Here is an 18,506-nt window from a genome sequence, read left to right on the forward strand (position 1 = left end):
GGTCAAAAACTTTGGGATCACAGATGCTCGGTCCCGCTTTTGAAGAAGTGGTGAACGGGTTTTGCCAGCCAGAGAAAAACTACAGAGGCGTACAAGTTTCTGTTCAAGACGGTTCGTGAACACCACTTAAAGCCTCAACATTCAACATACAAAATGTTGATTTGGAAGTTGTTGGTTGAGGGAAGGTTCAATGAGGCATTGATCCTTCTTGGATTGATGAACAGATCCGCGGTTTCTCACCTTTTCTTGATCCATTTATCGATCATATCTCCAAGTCCGGTCCAGGGATGATGCTATTAGCTTTCTCGAACGCTTGTGATCGAATAAGAAGTATCCATCTACTTCTGTAGTTCTCCGTATGATTGAAGCATTTTTGAAGGTTGGGAGGCATAGCGAGGCACGTGATTGCTTTTCAAAGTGCCCCAATTATGTTCAGAAATCGCTACTGATGTCTTTGAAACTTTTGTTGCCCATGAACCTGAAGGTGTCAATGCTACTGCTGTTGCAGCTTAGGCATCATGGCATGCTGACTTCTATTGTAATTCTATTTCTCTATTCGCATTTTTTATTTATCTTTAAAATGTTGTTGTTCTAAGCTTCATCTTCACTTGATTGTAGAACATAGTCCCATTGAATGATGCAGAGAAGAAGGAATCTCCTAAAGATTTAGCTCAAAATTTTACCTGTGCGATGTTCGAGACTCCTCAAGCTGTGCTCAGAGGTGCTAGGCACATGGTAGGTCTTTGAGTACTAACTCTTATTTGGAGTAATTGTTTTGTTAAAATTTCTAGATTCAAAATTGTGTGGTCTGTATTCATTTCATAATTTGTTGCCAGGTATACCTTCATGTATAAGTTCTTGATACAGCTCATGTCAAGGCCAGAGCTATTGATCTACAACTTCAGAAGAAAGTAGTTCTTGGTAGAGTCAGACCATTTGGTAACTCTTACATTCTCATGCAACTTGAAGAGCAATTGTCGACATGCCCATGTAAGGAAAACACCTAGCAAGGAAGGAAATTGAATAGTAGTTATCTGTAATTTATTGCACTCTGACCTTGATTTTAACATGCTCTTTAGAGCTTTGTATGATCTAATGAACGCCATTCTATCCATGTTGATATTAGTACTTGCACATGTGCTTAGCTGATTTATTCTATTATTTTCTTCCAGACATGGTACACAATGGGATCTTAGGAAATTCTTTACTAGATTTAGCATATAAAAACCTCATTACCATAAATTTATATTGTTGTTGTTAAAAGACAAGTACGATAGAGTATAAATGACAATGGATCAAAGAACATGGCTAACGGTATAGGCAAAATTGCTGATACTAATAATACCAAGTTTGAACCTTTGCTAACTTTCAGCTCTTACACTTATAATACCTTAATGGATATGTATGAAGGTCGGTGGCCAACTCCAAGATGCATCTGATACATTTTCACGAATGCTACGAGAATGAATTGTCCCCACCATCGTAACTTTCAATACAATAATTCACATATGTGGGAACAATGGGAAGTTCAAAGAGCTTGATTCATTGATAAATAAGATGGAAGAACTTCGATGTCTTCCTGACACGAGAACGTACAACATTCTAATTTCTCTACATGCAAAGCATCACAATATAACTTCAATTTGGGAGCTACTTTTCAAAGATGAAAGAAAATGGCCTCCAACCAAACTATGTGAGTTACCGCACCCTTTTATGCTTTTTCTATTAGGCATATGGTTGGTGAAGTCAAGACCTTATCTCAAGATTGATGAGTACATGCATTCTCGCTTTAACTAGAATGTATAGTACATTGAAGGGATGCTCGAATCGAAGTTCGTGAGTGCTATTTTGCCAGCATTGATGCATTTGGGGAACATGCCCACATTTTGGAATCGGAGAAAGCTTTTATCTGTTGCCAGGAAAGGAAAAACGTACTCTCTGGAAATCAGGAGAAAAAAAAGGAGGAATAAACTGCGAAGTAAGAGTACCACCAAATTTAATATTGGACTGGTCTCATTATTTTCAAAATAAACCTTAACAGATCTTCTTTCATAATCAAAATAAAGCTTAACAATTCTTTAATAATCTTTTACTATAGAGATCAGTGTCCGCTGATAATGGTAGAAGAACTCGACTCCTCTAGATTTGGATCTACTATTGCAAGGCCGATTTTGTTTTGATCCTTCCAACCATGTAAACTTACACACCCTGAGCCCCAACTTCTTGCTTTAACTTCTTTTGGGTCAACAAGTATTGGTGCTTCTTCATCTTACAATGAGCAAGGATCGGACTGTTGTTTCAACAAACCATCTAAGCTTGAAAATAGTTTGCAATTTCTGACCTTCTAGCTCATGCCGTTCTTAGACCTCATCATGTGTATGTGCAAACATTCATATGTATTTGAAGTAGACAAGAGGAACCCCTGACATACGAAGAATATAACTGAAAAGAAATCAGAAAAAGAAAAAAAAAATGTTCAAGTAGTTGTGGCTGACCTACCCGTGAATGTTTATTGAAATTTTAGTAGAATGATTAGCACCCTCTATTCCTTAGCAAAGTAGAATGGTTCCACCGAACTGTAATAATAAATTATACCTCTAATAGGCTTTTTATCTATATGAAACACAAACATCAAACATTAATCTGTGTAACTGCAATAGGCATACTGACATTGTGTATTCCATCTTGCCAAGTTATCCTACCAAACGCACCATATAGATTACTTTTTGATACTTTTCACTTCCACCCATGGCAACTCCAATGTCTAATGCTGCCAAGGCAGCTGTGTCATTGATTCCATCGCTGACCATGGCTACAATTTTCTGATCCTTCTGAAGTTGACTAATGAACTTCTTCTTTCCATCTGGCTTGATTCCATTTCTTTTCTAACCGTTCAAATATTTAATACAAATAACAGCAGCAATGTAAATACCTGGCATCAACTGGTAATCTAATTCCCCAAACTGCCAATGATTCTTTCAAACGGCCAAAAGTCTCTACAAGCTTCATACGCTCTCAAGAGAATCCCGCCAAAGACAATGAAACTTCATAACATCAAAGAAAAAAAAATTATTCATAAACCAATAGATAGGAAAGTCGGGAAATGACAATAACAACTTCAAAAGAGACAATGGACAACCCGAAACCGCAAATCACACCCTCTACAAGACAAAACCTAAATAGAGGAAAAAGCAATATATACACAATTAGGAATTGTGTATACCTATAAAGTTCAATGTGCTATGGTCTTGCCTGCAGAAGGTCTCCAATATTAACTACTAGAGCTCCAGGGTCCCAATTAATTATGTTTCTTTGATCAGTTTTAATTTAGTTTCCTAATCTATACACAAGTTTCCAATATTTATCGACTTATTTCTACAAGTCTTATTTCAGCGAGTTCTCTTAGCAACTTTACATTAACGATTAACGGCCTTATCTCTTTCACACTAACATGATTTTGAGTTCTTCTTACTACGTAGCTATGTCTACAAGAAAGCGATGGTCAACCAAAACACAAACGGGGTGTCAATCAACCCCTCCCACAAATTCAACCAAAACAAACAAAATTCCTTTATAAGACACTAGAATCACTGGACACCCAATCAGGTCAAGAATAAAAGAATTTTTTTACACCTTATTCAACATGTTTGCTTTATTACACTTACGTATGGCATATAAGACAAGATGTATCTGCCAAGGTCTCTCTCTCTCTCAATCTACGATAGTGTGAGTGGGATGACAACCATGAGGATGAGGGAGGTGGTTATTTCTTTAGCAAGAGGAAAGAGGAATTAGTTGGAACCAGCTGCCATGCTCGAAGATCTTATACTCAACCCAAAAACCTTAAGCCACTAGGTGCCAAAAAGGGCAGAGGCACAGTGGATAAGCTCGGAAAAGGAGAAAAGAGTTTAAATTTTCATCACAAAGTTATGGGCTCAACTCACTCAGATTCGAGGTTAGTTGTGCATAAATTAAATGAGGATGATAACACACTACACGCATCCAAATCAAGAAGTGGAAAGAATCTTTTTCAGAAGTTGGATCAAAAGCTGAACCCTGAGTAAGCCAATGCCCCTTGCTTAACAATTTAAGGAAATGGTAAAACTAATTTCTAAGATACATGGACCACATAGAAGATATAAGTAAAGAAGGAAAATGGATGTTACCTTGCCAAATTCAAAACATCCTCTTCTCAATAGCGAGAACCCTCCCCTTGCCGTATAAATGTAATCCGATAGGTACCAGAAAAAAGAAAGAAGATGGAATGTAAATGAAATCAAGTAAGCCAAAAATCGTGTGATGTATCATGCTCTCCCCGATAAGGTCATGTCACTATCTACAATGAAAACATCCCTTCCAAAAATGTTGCTTATCGAAAAGTAACCAAACCCCTAACTCATGGTGGTCTTACCCACTGTATACAAGATGCATATGAATTTTTGCAAGTGCATATGCCGCGCAGCAGCAAGATAGCTTCAACTTCCTCATCATTCACCTATAAAGATGTATGTAATTCTTCAAGATCTGAACAGACCTGCATGAGTCAAGTTATCGATTACAATTTACATAAAAAGAAAGTGGCATAGCTGCTCTAGAAACAAAACTACTTATGTATCAACTGGGCACAACAACATACTGTCATCCCTTGAGAACTTCAACACTCTCCTTATTACACACTCCAATGGCAAATTGTTTGTAGAGTCAACCCGCCAATAGTAGCTTATGTATTAATCAAGAACTTCTGAAACTTGTATATTTAAAAAGAAAGAAAAAAAAACTTACAATGGTAACTATCCGCTTCGACGACACCAAAACAACCTTTCCATTGGGGTCCAAAACAAAGCCAAAGAAAGGTGGGTTTGGTAAAGAAGCGAGGATGGTAAGATTGGGAATGAGTAATTAAACCACCGAACTCTCATCATCCTCATCATGGTTAAAAAGAACCTCAAGATATCCCAAAGACATTCTACACAAAGATTCAAGGGAGACAAACAAAGATAGTTTCCAAAAGAATAGATGGGCAAGCAAAGTGTGAAAAACAATGGCTTAAGCACGCAAAGATCATTATCAGTTAGATATGCCCCAAGGCAACACATTCGAGCAAACAAAAGACTTATTCTTTAACAGTGAAGACGTCATAGTTAAAGAAATTGATGGAAGCCCAACATATTCTGTTGCAAAAGCAGAGGATTCAAAGCAGACTTTTCCACGTAATACGGGTTTATAAAGGATGAACGTGATATGGAAATTGAAGACTTCAATTTCAAAGAACTTATGAAGAAAAGAATAGAAGTTGAAGAGAAGCAGAATCAACTCGATATCCTCAAAAATATTATGCTAGATTGTTTGGTTGATGATAAACACAACAAAGATAAAATATATTATCTCGAAGAAAAAATTAAAGGAATGAAAGGCATGTAGAGTTACATAAGAAAGAAAATAAAACCATGAGGATTAGTACTTAAATACCAAAACTTTATTATGTTGGTCACATAGTATTTTTTTAATGGCCGAAGTTTAACGCTTTTTATTTATGAAAGTTTGTAACTATTGAGTCCGTTAATTTTTAGTTTAAATTTATAATATTAGCACACTCGCTTTTCAAATTCGACTACTTCAAGTTATATTGTGTTCGATATCGAAAAAAATATAAGTCATTTGTCACCTTTGGAGTAGGTATTCGTATCATAGCATTGTTTCATTTGCTGACCTTCTAAAAGAAGTGAGTAATTGTAAATAAGTGGAAGCCCTGAACATTCAACAATGTAAATCTTGGGCCGTTGTCTTCCAAATATCAATGAGATAGTGAGGTCCTCCTTCAATTCTAATGCCAAATACCGGATGAACTTTAAAAAAAAAACACCATTAGTAGTCTCGAAAAGAATTAGGCAGTCGGAACACATTCTTAGATGTCTAGATTTTTTAGTATTATCGGGCAGTTTTGCAATTCCATTATATAAACTCTCCTAAATCACCACAAATTACCACAAGAGCACAATCAATTATGAGTTTCTTTACAATCCTAATGGGGATTCCAAAGAAATGCGTACTAAATAGTCCAAATGATGTCGTAAAAAGATCCTCCAGTGCTTCCTTGGTCTCTTTTGACTTTGGGTGTGTAATGTCACCAGCAAATAACTGATGTATAATCGAATCCTCTGCTTCCATCAAGCTACAGCCAGGTTTCTTTCTAACTCCTTTTTCTGTAATCAGGATTTCCATGGATCTGACAAACAACAAACAGTGCTCCACACACTCCTCAATAGGCATCGTCGCTGCAAGGTTTAAGGCTTCTTCCAAGTGTCCAGCACGACCAAGAAGATCTACCATTACTACGTCACCCCATTTTGGAAGTCCATGTGGCCAGGCTAACAACAATTCCAGCACAATGACTTGGTGGAACACTCAGCTGCAATGTGCCTGATAACAATGCCAAGGAAAGATAACATATCCATATTAAATTTTTTGGATGTAAATGGAGGACGAAAACACAGGGTAGGAAATAAAAATTATATTTTGTGGAATTAAGGTTTGTTCTGATATTTTACATGAGTACAGAACATCATGTAGCTTTAGATATATAATTTCAATATCAAAATAATGTTTATTTTCCGGATAAGCTAGAAAGCATCCTTATTACAATAGCTTTGACCAAAATTGAAAAATACTTAATAAACTTGGATCAGGTTTTGACACACTTAAGTTGTGGAGTCGCCTGCTCTCATTCTCAGACTCAGCGAGTAATCAAAGCAAAATGTCTACTGCAGGCATTAGGGCTCATCTTTGCTAATAACATGTGGCAGAGACAATTTTGCTTTAGTTCTGCATAATAATGTGGTGAATATCTTTGATCTGCCCTTTCAACATGATCGTTGGTTAAATAGCCATTCCTGCTCTTTGTACTCCCTCTAGATTGCCCAAAATCCATTTCCACAACCTTCACATTGTCTTCAATTAAAAAAATAATCTTCTACTTACTACAATGTGAACATAACATTTTTTTCTTAGCTATCTTATACAAAAACACATAAAAGGATCACTATGGATATGAGAACAGAGCAATATTTAGGAGGGATTGAAGTGTCATTCAAACCTATGCTGGAATAAATAATTAAAAAGCTAAATCTGGATCAACCTGTTTACGAAAGTTCAATACATAACAGAATGTACAATGCAAGCGTCAGGGTGAGAAATGATGTAGTTGGTGTGGAAGGTGCGTCCGAAATCATAAGTTTTAAATGATGACCATCAAAATTCATTGAAAAGACTGGAATATCAAACAACAAACAAAGTCAAGTTTTTTTATTTAATATGATTTTTATATGTTATATATCACTAACTTTTTTTAAGTTTAGGTTAGAAGAATTGAAACACGCCGAGGAATATCCAAAGATGATATTATTAAGTATTATTTTAGACAATACCAAACTCATGATCAAGGAAAATAAAGAACGATTTTCGAGTCTCAACAAATTCAATAAAAAGGTAAACAAATTTAACATTTATATTTTTTTGGTTAATTGTAATTTTAAAGTGTTTTACTAACAATAAATTGATCTATAAATTTCAAATTTCAAAAACTTAACCCTCTAAAAAATATATTGATTATCTAAAGCCAATTATAAATAGAGAATGGTAGAGTTATGATTCTCTCTACGTAATTATCTGTTCAATCTTGGAGATGAGAAGACTTATCAGACATTTTTACATATATGGAATCATATTTTTAGTAATAAATGTAACCATTTATCTTTGAAGAGATAAATTGCTCTAATCAGATATATTACATAAATAAAATCAGAGATTAACTAATGGGTTTTATCAATGTCTGCTGCTTCCATATTAAAAAAAAATCATATCTCATAGCTATGCATAGTTGCTAATATTTTTTTAAATAATTTAATATAACGGCACCCGTTCGTAGGACGAGTTCGAAAACTAGTATATATAATAGCAGTCCATTTTCCTGCTCTATGAGGGTGTCCACGTAGGCTAATTTTAAGTACCCTTTTTACTCACGAGAAATTAGGATGGATTAAGAAAAAAGTGGAGAAAAAAGTGGCCGAACCACTTAAAAAGTAAAGTGGAGAAAAAAACTGCGATAGATGTCTCCCACTTAAAATGGAAACCCCACCTCAAAACCCACATTTGTTCCCAAAAAAAAAAAAAAAAAATGACTAAAATTAAAAACATCTCTTGAGATTCTCTACCCGCACGAACCAAACTCATTAATCGAGGCGTGTGGAACCCTATGTTCAGATCTTCCTCACACAAATCGCCGAAGCCGAATCGTCATATGTCAGTCTGTTCAAGGGTTTATGCACCCGGTGTGGTTTGTACCAATTAGAGTTGGGTTTAAGGTGGGGAATACACAAAGGTTTTAGTAGTTGTTGCTGGTGGATTGGGTTGTGAGCTTTTAAAGGATTTGGCTTTATCTGGCTTTACTAATCTTCATGTTATTGATATGGATACTATTGAAGTTACTAATCTCAATCGTCCGGTTTCTCTTGGGTTTACTATTTTATCTTTCGAATACGTTTATTTCCTAATTTCAAGAAGTGACTTTTCATAGGGGAAAAAAATAAAAAAAAAAAAAAATAGTCTTTATACATTGTGGCCTCCTTAGTAAGTGATTGTCTACTGGTAAGGAGTATGGAAAATGATAGTCAAGTAAGAAAAGTTGAGTAATAACCACTATGGGCGTGGAACTTGGAATGTTGTCATGAAACAAAGAAGAATAGAATATGATAAGTAGAGGGAAGAGATCTGTTTGAAAGAGTCTTAGGCTTAAAGTACACTGTTAGATAGTTAGACACTTATGTCGTGCTTTTGACCATGATGCTAGGATAATTGTGTTTTATGTTTCATGTGTACTCTGTACTTACTGCTTACGATTTAGTAGAAGGCTTTCTTTGATTACGGGTGTTGGTGGTGTAGGCTCCAAGATGTTGGAAAGCCGAAAGCCGAGGTTGCAGCCAAGCGTGTGATGGAAAGAGTTAGTGGAGTTATGGGATTCTCTTCCCATAACTTTCTCTCTCTTCTTTGGACAAACACAGGCAGGTTAGCCGAATTTTTATTGTTATTTTTTATTTTTATTTTTCATTTTTCATTTTTTTCCCAGTGAAATCCATCTTCAGATAATGGGTTGGTTTATTCCATGTTCATCTTTGTTTTTTTGAAGTGGAAAGCCTAGATAGTTCAACACAAAATTGCAATAGTATTATGGAAAGCTGTCATTCTGTTTAAAGTCATGGTTCTTCAGTGGTCATGTGCTTTCTTTGTCACAATGCTTGATCTTGATGTACTTAATCTTTTAAGTTTTGAAATAGGTATATCCATCTTCAGAGAGGGCTTGGAGTCATGCCATGGAGAAAAGACAGTTGCCAGATGGGCCAAATGCACGCCAAGGCACCTTATTGGTAGACTGAGGAAGGCAGTCAAGTGGGCTACTCTTTTTGCTGATTTATGTGGCACCAAGGGGGATTCTGGAACATCACTAGAAGCTGAGGTTTGTTGGTTCTTCATTTGGTTTTTAGTTTTCACTTTTTGTTTTAATCCATTTTAGTTCATTTGATAACAATTGTAAAATTTTCGTACTTTCTTCTCCAAATTTTAGCTTTTCAAAACACCAAAATTTTTTGGCAAAGCAATCACCTCCATGAAACAATAAAGCTTCTATTGCATGTTGATTTCATTTCACTCGAACCCAAAAGCTTCCCTTCTCTCATTCTCACAACACCGAGAAAATTATTTAGAAAACAATCTCCTCGGACTCAATCCTTTCTTCTTTGAAGTTCCTTTGATCTCCTCGGGATTTGATGCTATTTTTAATTATAAGTTACCATTTTAAAATGCAATATAGTGTGTTTGGTTTTATCTTTTCTGTTATCCCCAAGTACATTAATTCCATGTGTTCTTTGATATTGCGAGAAGATTCTTCATCCTCACACATTGAGATGAAATCAATATCGATCAAGGTACAAGGATTTTTTTTTTTTTTTTTAGTGGTTTAATACTTTAGACAATATAGATTCCTATATAGTTTGTGCCATCTTCTTATTTTCAAATGTTCTATTAATGATTAAAAAACATGATTCTAATCTCTAGATTAATGTTGTATTGCTTTTATTGAATCGTTCTTTGTTTGAAAATTATTTAGAAAACAATCTCCTCGGACTCAATCCTTTCTTGCTGAAGTTCCTTTGATCTCCTCGGGATTTCGATGCTATTTTTTAATTATAAGTTACCATTTTAAAATGCAATATAGTGTGTTTGGTTTTATCTTTTCTGTTATCCCCAAGTACATTAATTTCACGTGTTCTTTGATATTGCAGAAGATTCTTCATCCTCACCCATTGAGATGAAATCAATATCGATCAAGGTACAAGGATTTTTTTTTTTTAGTGGTTTAATACTTTAGACAATATAGATTCCTATATAGTTTGTGCCATCTTCTTATTTTCAAATGTTCTATTAATGATTAAAAAAAACATGATTCTAATCTCTAGATTAATGTTGTATTGCTTTTATTGAATCGTTCTTTGTTTGAAAATTATTTAGAAAACAATCTCCTCGGACTCAATCCTTTCTTGCTGAAGTTCCTTTGATCTCCTCGGGATTTCGATGCTATTTTTTAATTATAAGTTACCATTTTAAAATGCAATATAGTGTGTTTGGTTTTATCTTTTCTGTTATCCCCAAGTACATTAATTTCACGTGTTCTTTGATATTGCAGAAGATTCTTCATCCTCACCCATTGAGATGAAATCAATATCGATCAAGGTACAAGGATTTTTTTTTTCTTTAGTGGTTTAATACTTTAGACAATATAGATTCCTATATAGTTTGTGCCATCTTCTTATTTTCAAATGTTCTATTAATGATTAAAAAAAAAACATGATTCTAATCTCTAGATTAATGTTGTATTGCTTTTATTGAATCGTTCTTTGTTTGTTTTGTCATTTGGGGTTTTACTGTTTGATTTTATCTCGGAGTTAGTATGAAATCATTAGTTCAAGTGTTAATACTTTTATTTCTAAGACGCATTTTACTAATTGTCTAATTGACATGGTATCTTTCTATGGCAAATGCTTTTTGTTCACCGGGATTCATTAGTTCAAATGTTAATACTTTTATTTCTAAGACGCATTTTACTAATTGTCTAATTGACATGGTATCTTTCTACTAATTCACTAATTCACCAGATAATTGACGGTTCTTTTTAGAAAAAATAAGTGATTAAGCCCAGACAAAGTTTAAGTTTTGGAAGTTTAGTCTTTTGGTTTACTTGGACCGGTTGGATGTGCGAGGCGAGTAGTGTAACATCACGCTCGCGCATCTCAACCCAACTTGGAGATTGAAGTTCCAATTTTTTACGACCAAGAGTTGGGGATTCAACCTACTTGGACCGGTTGGATGTGCGAGGCGAGTAGTGTAACATCACGCCAAGCGATCTCAACCCAACTTGGAGATTGAAGTTCCAATTTTGGCGACCAAGAGTTGGGGATTCAACCTACTTGGACCCGGTTGGATGTGCGAGGCGAGGTAGTGTAACATCACGCTCACAAGATCTCAACCCAACTTGAGATTGAAGTTCCAATCTTTGGCGACCAAGAGCTGGGGAGTCAACCTACTTGGACGGTTGGATGTGCGGCGCCGTAGTGTAACATCACGCCACAAGATCTCAACCAAACTTGGAGGTTGAAGTTCCAATCTTTGACGACCAAGAGTTGGGGAGTCAACCTACTTGGACCGGTTGGATGTGCGAGGCGAGTAGTGTAACATCACGCTCGCGCATCTCAACCCAACTTGGGGGTTGAAGTTCCAATCTTTCTTTGACGAACACTTTCCAAGCTTATACGTATTTTGTATAATTAATCATTAGTTAATTAGTTAAGTGTACCACTCCCCTCATATCCTCTGTTCTCATAAACAACGTAGGACACCAATTGAATTGTAAAATTCTTAGAATGTATAAAGCCCAGACAAAGTTTAAGTTTTGGAAGTTTAGTCTTTTGGTTTACTTACCAAGAGTTGGGGATTCAACCTACTTGGACCGGTTGGATGTGCGAGGCGAGTAGTGTAACATCACGCTCGCGCATCTCAACCCAACTTGGAGATTGAAGTTCCAATTTTTGACGACCAAGAGTTTGGGAGTCAACCTACTTGGACTGGTTGGATGTGCGGCGGCGGTAGTGTAACATCACGCCGCAAGATCTCAACCAACTTGGAGGTTGAAGTTCCAATCTTTGACGACCAAGAGTTGGGGAGTCAACCTATTTAGACCGGTTGGATGTGCGAGGCGAGTAGTGTAACATCACGCTCGCGCATCTCAACCCAACTTGGAGGTTGAAGTTCCAATCTTTTACGACCAAGAGTTGGGAGTCAACCTACTTGGACCGGTTGGATGTGCGAGGCGAGTAGTGTAACATCACGGTCGCGCATCTCAACCCAACTTGGGGGTTGAAGTTCCAATCTTTCTTTGACGAACACTTTCCAAGCTTATACGTATTTTGCATAATTAATCATTAGTTAATTAGCTAAGCGTAGTTAATTTTCATGTTTACCGCTTTCATAGTTTTAAGCTCACCCACCCCTACCCTCATATTCTCGGTTCTCATAAACAACGTAGGACACCAATCTAATTGTAGAAGTTCAAAATGAGGAAAACTAAATAAGAAGTTCGATTCTTAGAATGTATAAAGCCCAGACAAAGTTTAAGATTTGGTCGTGCATCTCAACCCAACTTGGGGGTTGAATCAACGAACACTTTCAAAGCTTAAACGTATTTTGTATAATTAATCATTAGTTAAAGCCCAGACAAAGTTTAAGTTTTGAAAGTTTAGTCTTTTGGTTTACTTACCAAGAGTTGGGGAGTCAACCTACTTGGACCGGTTGGATGTGCGGTAGTAGTGTAACATCAAGCTCCACGATCTCAACCCAACTTGGAGGTTGAAGTTCCAATTTTTCACGACCAAGAGTTGGGGATTCAACCTACTTGGACCCGGTTGGATGTCGAGGGCGGTAGTGTAACATCACGCCACAAGATCTCAACCCAACTTGGAGATTGAAGTTCCAATTTTGGCGACCAAGAGTTTGGGAGTCAATCTACTTGGACCGGTTGGATGTGCGAGGCGAGTAGTGTAACATCACGCTCGCGCATCTCAGACCAACTTGGAGGTTGAAGTTCCAATCTTTGACGACCAAGAGCTGGGGAGTCAACCTATTTAGACCGGTTGGATGTGCGAGGCGAGTAGTGTAACATCACGCTCGCGCATCTCAACCCAACTTGGAGGTTGAAGTTCCAATCTTTTACGACCAAGAGTTGGGAGTCAACCTACTTGGACCGGTTGGATGTGCGAGGCGAGTAGTGTAATATCACGGTCGCGCATCTCAACCCAACTTGGGGGTTGAAGTTCCAATCTTTCTTTGACAAACACTTTCCAAGTTTATACGTATTTTGTATAATTAATCATTAGTTAATTAGCTAAGCGTAGTTAATTTTCATGTTTACCGCTTTCATAGTTTTAAGCTCACCCACCCCTACCCTCATATTCTCGGTTCTCATAAACAACATAGGACACCAATCTAATTGTAGAAGTTCAGAATGAGAAAAACTAAATAAGAAGTTCGATTCTTAGAATGTATATTGCCCATACAAAGTTTAAGATTTGGTCGTGCATCTCAACCCAACTTGGGGGTTGAATCAACGAACACTTTCAAAGCTTAAACGTATTTTGTATAATTAATCATTAGTTAAAGCCCAGACAAAGTTTAAGTTTTGGAAGTTTAGTCTTTTGGTTTACTTACCAAGAGTTGGGGAGTCAACGTACTTGGACCGGTTGGATGTCTTGAGGCAGTAGTGTAACATCACGCCACAAGATCTCAACCCAACTTGGAGGTTGAAGTTCCAATCTTTGACGACCAAGAGTTAGGGATTCAACCTACTTGAACTGGTTGGATGTGCGTGGCGATTAGTGTAACATCACGCTCGCGCATCTCAACCCAACTTGGGGGTTGGAACTCTAAATAAGACGTTCAATTCTTAGAATGTATAAAGCTCAGAGAAAGTTTAAGTTTTGGAAATTTAGTCTTTTGGTTTACTTACCAAGAGTTGGGGATTCAACCTACTTGGACCGGTTGGATGTGCGAGGCGAGTAGTGTAACATCACGCTCACGCATCTCAACCCAACTTGGAGGTTGAAGTTCCAATCTTTGACGACCAAGAGTTGGAGATTCAACCTACTTGGACCGGTAACTCATGGTGGTCTTACCCACTGTATACAAGATGCATATGAATTTTTGCAAGTGCATATGCCGCAGTAGGCAAGATAGCTTCAACTTCCTCATCATTCAATCTACAATGAAAACAGTCCTTCCAGAAAAATGTTGCTTACTGCAAGTAACTGAACCCCTAACTCATGGTGGTCTTACCCGCTGTATACAAGATGCATATGAATTTTTGCAAGTGCATATGCCGCAGTAGGCAAGATAGCTTCAACTTCCTCATCATTCACCTATAAAGATGTTAAGTAATTCTTCAAGATCCGAACAGGACTGCATGAGTAAAGTCATCGATTACAATTTACATAAAAAGAAGGCATAGCTGCTCTAGAAACAAAACTACTTATGTATCAACTGGGCACAACAACATACAGTCATCCCCTTGAGAACTTCCTCACTCTCCTTATTACACACTCCAATGGCAAATTGTTTGTAGAGTCAACACGCCAATAGTAGGCGATGTATTAATCGGTAACTACTGAAACTTATATATTTTAAAAATAAAGAAAAAACTTACAATGGTAACTATCCGCCGGACGACACCAAAACAACCTTTCCATTGGGGTCCAAACAAAGCCGGCCAGTGGGTTTGGTAAAGAAGCGAGGATGGTAAGTGTAGAAAAAAAGGATTTTTCTGCTTTTCACGCCGAGGGCGCCCGCTTCGGAAGAAGCGCGACTTCGCTCCTTACTCCAGTAATTTAAGCGACCAGCCAAGGAAAAGGGCGACCAGCTCCATGGCTTTAACCCATGGCGCACCAGCGCAGAGTAGAGGCGCCAGCGCTCGAGCTTTTTTTTTCGGTGGAAGCCATTTCACGAAGAATCAGCGAAATTTTGGTTTTTGGTATAAAAACAAAATTAGTCTTTTGGAAAACCTAACTTTTCCAAAAAGAAAGAAAGAGAGAGATTGTAAGAGAGAAATTCTTTGTGAGTTGAGTGTTCATTCTTTGTGAGTGAATTGAGAGCTCTTGTAATCTGTTACTCTGAACTTCTAGTAAAGCTTGGATCTCGCCAGTGTGGACGTAGGCAAATTGCCGAACCACGATATATCCTTGTCTTGTGGTTGGTTCTCTTTTGCATTATTGTTTTACTTTATATGAGTGGTAAGTTTGAGAATGAGGATGTTAGTGAAGCAAGTCTTGCTTCCGGCTTCGATGGGTGGATGATGGTGTAGTGAGGACTTTAACCGATGTGAGGCATGTTCCTGAGTTAAAGAAGAACCTTATTTCTCTTGGTACCTTGGATTCCAAAGGCCACAATTTTGTGGGAAATGGTGGAGTCCTAAAGATCCTTAGTGGCTCTTTAGTCATTATGAAGGGTCAAAGACATGGAAACTTGTATACTTTGTTGGGTAGTACAGTGATAAGTGATGTAGCAGTGGGTACATGTAGTGATGATTCTGAGTGCACAAAATTGTGGCATATGCGCCTTGGGCATATGAGCCAAAAGGGATTGTCTGAGTTGTGCAAGCGAGGGCTACTGAAAGACTTGGAGAAACCAAGTATGGAATTCTGCGAGTATTGTGTCTATGGCAAGCAGTGCAGAGTCAAGTTCGGTACAAGCAAGCACAAGACGAGAGGCATCCTGGATTATGTGCATACGGATGTTTGGGGACCTTCTAGAGTGGCTTCTAAGGGAGGTAACCGGTATTATGTCTCTTTCATTGATGATTATCTGGCGCTATGTGTGGGTATATATCTTGAAGTCCAAGGATGAAGTTTTCGAGACATTTAAGAGAACTATTCAACAAGAAGAAGAGTTACAACAACCTGAGCAGCAAGCTTTGACTAGATCAAAGCCAAAGAGAAGTGTGAAACAAGTTATGAAGTACGGGCATGATAAGCTAGTGAAGCATTATGGTCAACTGGACTCGGTTGCCTACGCACTAAATATTGAAGATGATGGGCCAGATAGCTTCAAGGAAGCTGTTAGAGATGCTCATTACAGAGATTGGTCGGTGGATATGCAGAAAATGGTGGAGGCTCGTGACAAGTTTTGTACTTGGGAATTTGTTTCATTGCCTAAGGGCAAAAAGGTTTTGGGTTGTAGCAGGTTCTCTATTGGTTGGAGGTACTCCACAAATGGTGGAGGCTCATCCATTGTTGAATAATGCCTTTCGTAGGCGTGGCCCTTTGTGGGCATGACGTGCTCTTTGTGAGCATGACACTCTTTGTGGGTGGCTCTTTGTGAGCATGACACTCTTTGTGGGTGGCTCTTTGTGAGCATGACACTCTTTGTGGGTGGCTCTTTGTGAGCATGACACTCTTTGTGGGTGGCTCTTTGTGAGCATGACACTCTTTGTGGGTGGCTCTTTGTGAGCAAGACACTCTTTGTGGGTGGCTCTTTGTGAGCATGACACTCTTTGTGGGTGGCTCTTTGTGAGCAAGACACTCTTTGTGGGTGGCTCTTTGTGAGCATGACACCCTTTGTGGGTGGCTCTTTGTGAGCATGACACTCTTTGTGGGTGGCTCTTTGTGAGCATGACACTCTTTGTGGGTGGCTCTTTGTGGGCATGACACTCTTTGTAGGTGGCCCTTTGTGGGCATGACGTGCTCTTCGTGGGCATGACGTGCTCTTCGTGGGCATGACTCTTTGTGGGTAGCTCTTTGTGAGCATGGCTCCTTCGAGGCGGTTGACTGCGAGTTCTGGATGGATGTGTTCTTGCTGGATGTGTTCGGCTCGGTTTTATGTGTTAAAACCTCACCGAGGTGGAGAATGTAGAGAAAAAGGGATTTTTCTGCTTTTCACTTCGAGGCTCCCGCTCGGAAGAGCGCTTCTTCGGCGCTCCTTACTCCGATAATAATTTAAGCGACCACCAGCTCAGGAAAAGCTTACCCAGCGCCATGGCTTTAACCCATGGCGGCGCCAGCGCTCTCGAGCTTTTCTCGATGGGCTTTCACTTCTAAGAATCGAAAATTTTGGTTTTTGGTATAAAAACAAAATTAGTCTTTTGGAAAACCTAACTTTTCCAAAAAGAAAGAAAGAGAGAGATTGTAAGAGAGAAATTCTTTGTGAGTTGAGTGTTCATTCTTTGTGAGTGAATTGAGAGCTCTTGTAATCTGTTACTCTGAACTTCTAGTAAAGCTTGGATCTCGCCAGTGTGGACGTAGGCAAATTGCCGAACCACGATATATCCTTGTCTTGTGGTTGGTTCTCTTTTGCATTATTGTTTTACTTTATATGCTTGTTATTTGATATTGAGAAGTGTTGGGATATTGCTTGGAGGGTGTTGAAGTCTTGTCTAGTGTGAAGGATCGATCTTTGTGTAGGATTGATCCGTTTGTTGTGGGTAACGTTGTTTCCGCACTTAATTATTCACAACAGTAAGATTGGGAATGAGTAATTTAACCACCAGAACTCTCATCATCCTCATCATGGTTAAAAAAGAACCTCAAGATATCCCAACACATTCTACACAAAAAAGATTCAAGGGAGACAAACAAACATAGTTTCCAAAAGAATAGATGGGCAAGCAAAGTGTGAAAAACAGAATGGCTTAAGCACGCAAAAAGATCATTATCGATTAGATATGCCCCAAGGCAGCACATTCGGGCAAACAAAAGCAATCTTTTTAAGACAAAATCAAGATAATAGAGTTCGCATTGTATTAGACTTCTAAGACAAAAACACTTCGTGTATATATGTCCATATATAATAGAGTTTCCATTATATTAAACTTCTAAGACAAAACACTTAGTGTGTGGTTATATATACATCAACGTCTCATGCCGATTTTATAAAATATAATTCTTTCCTCACCGTCTTACCTTGCTTGACAATTTCCTAATTTAATTTTTCAATGCCTTAATTTGTTAGATGACGACCAAAAAAACGTTGGAGTCCTACAACGATCTGATTCAAATCTTTGGAGCAGACCTTCAATCATTTCAATCAACCTACTAAACTGCAAATCCAAGATATCACAAATCAGTTGAAAGAACATAGTGAGGTTCTGAAACAAATGTGCATAAGTGGTTTTATAACAAACGGGAGAGATCCGAAAAAGAATGGACCAAAGGAAGGTCTTCCATTATAATTTTGTCAACATACGTTAAGACATTCTTTATTGTTAATTGTTACTTAAGTTATAGTTGTTTACTTAATATGTTTTATTCTTATACAGTGGATGACCATATTGAAGTTGAAGTTTCTTATGAGAAACGTTGGTCCGTAACAGCGATGCAGCTTCAGATACTTGAAAGTGCATTTAATAAAAAAAAATCATA

At 37.8% G+C, this 18,506-nt stretch overlaps 2 long non-coding RNA genes across 2 annotated transcripts; both read left to right on the forward strand.

Moving 5' to 3' along the window:
* Positions 1–445: 445 nt before the first annotated feature.
* Positions 446–1,128, forward strand: LOC147522582 (uncharacterized). The gene is made up of 3 exons (XR_015195434.1): positions 446–538; positions 619–735; positions 837–1,128. It is a non-coding gene; the product is annotated as an uncharacterized LOC147522582 (long non-coding RNA).
* A 7,888-nt stretch (positions 1,129–9,016) lies between these two features.
* On the forward strand, positions 9,017–10,388 carry LOC147522583 (uncharacterized). The gene is made up of 3 exons (XR_015195439.1): positions 9,017–9,240; positions 9,409–9,508; positions 10,335–10,388. It is a non-coding gene; the product is annotated as an uncharacterized LOC147522583 (long non-coding RNA).
* Positions 10,389–18,506: the final 8,118 nt, after the last annotated feature.

The sequence above is a fragment of the Coptis chinensis genome, chromosome 1 (assembly GCF_015680905.1).
Source record: "Coptis chinensis isolate HL-2020 chromosome 1, ASM1568090v1, whole genome shotgun sequence".
NCBI classification, from domain to species: domain Eukaryota; kingdom Viridiplantae; phylum Streptophyta; class Magnoliopsida; order Ranunculales; family Ranunculaceae; genus Coptis; species Coptis chinensis.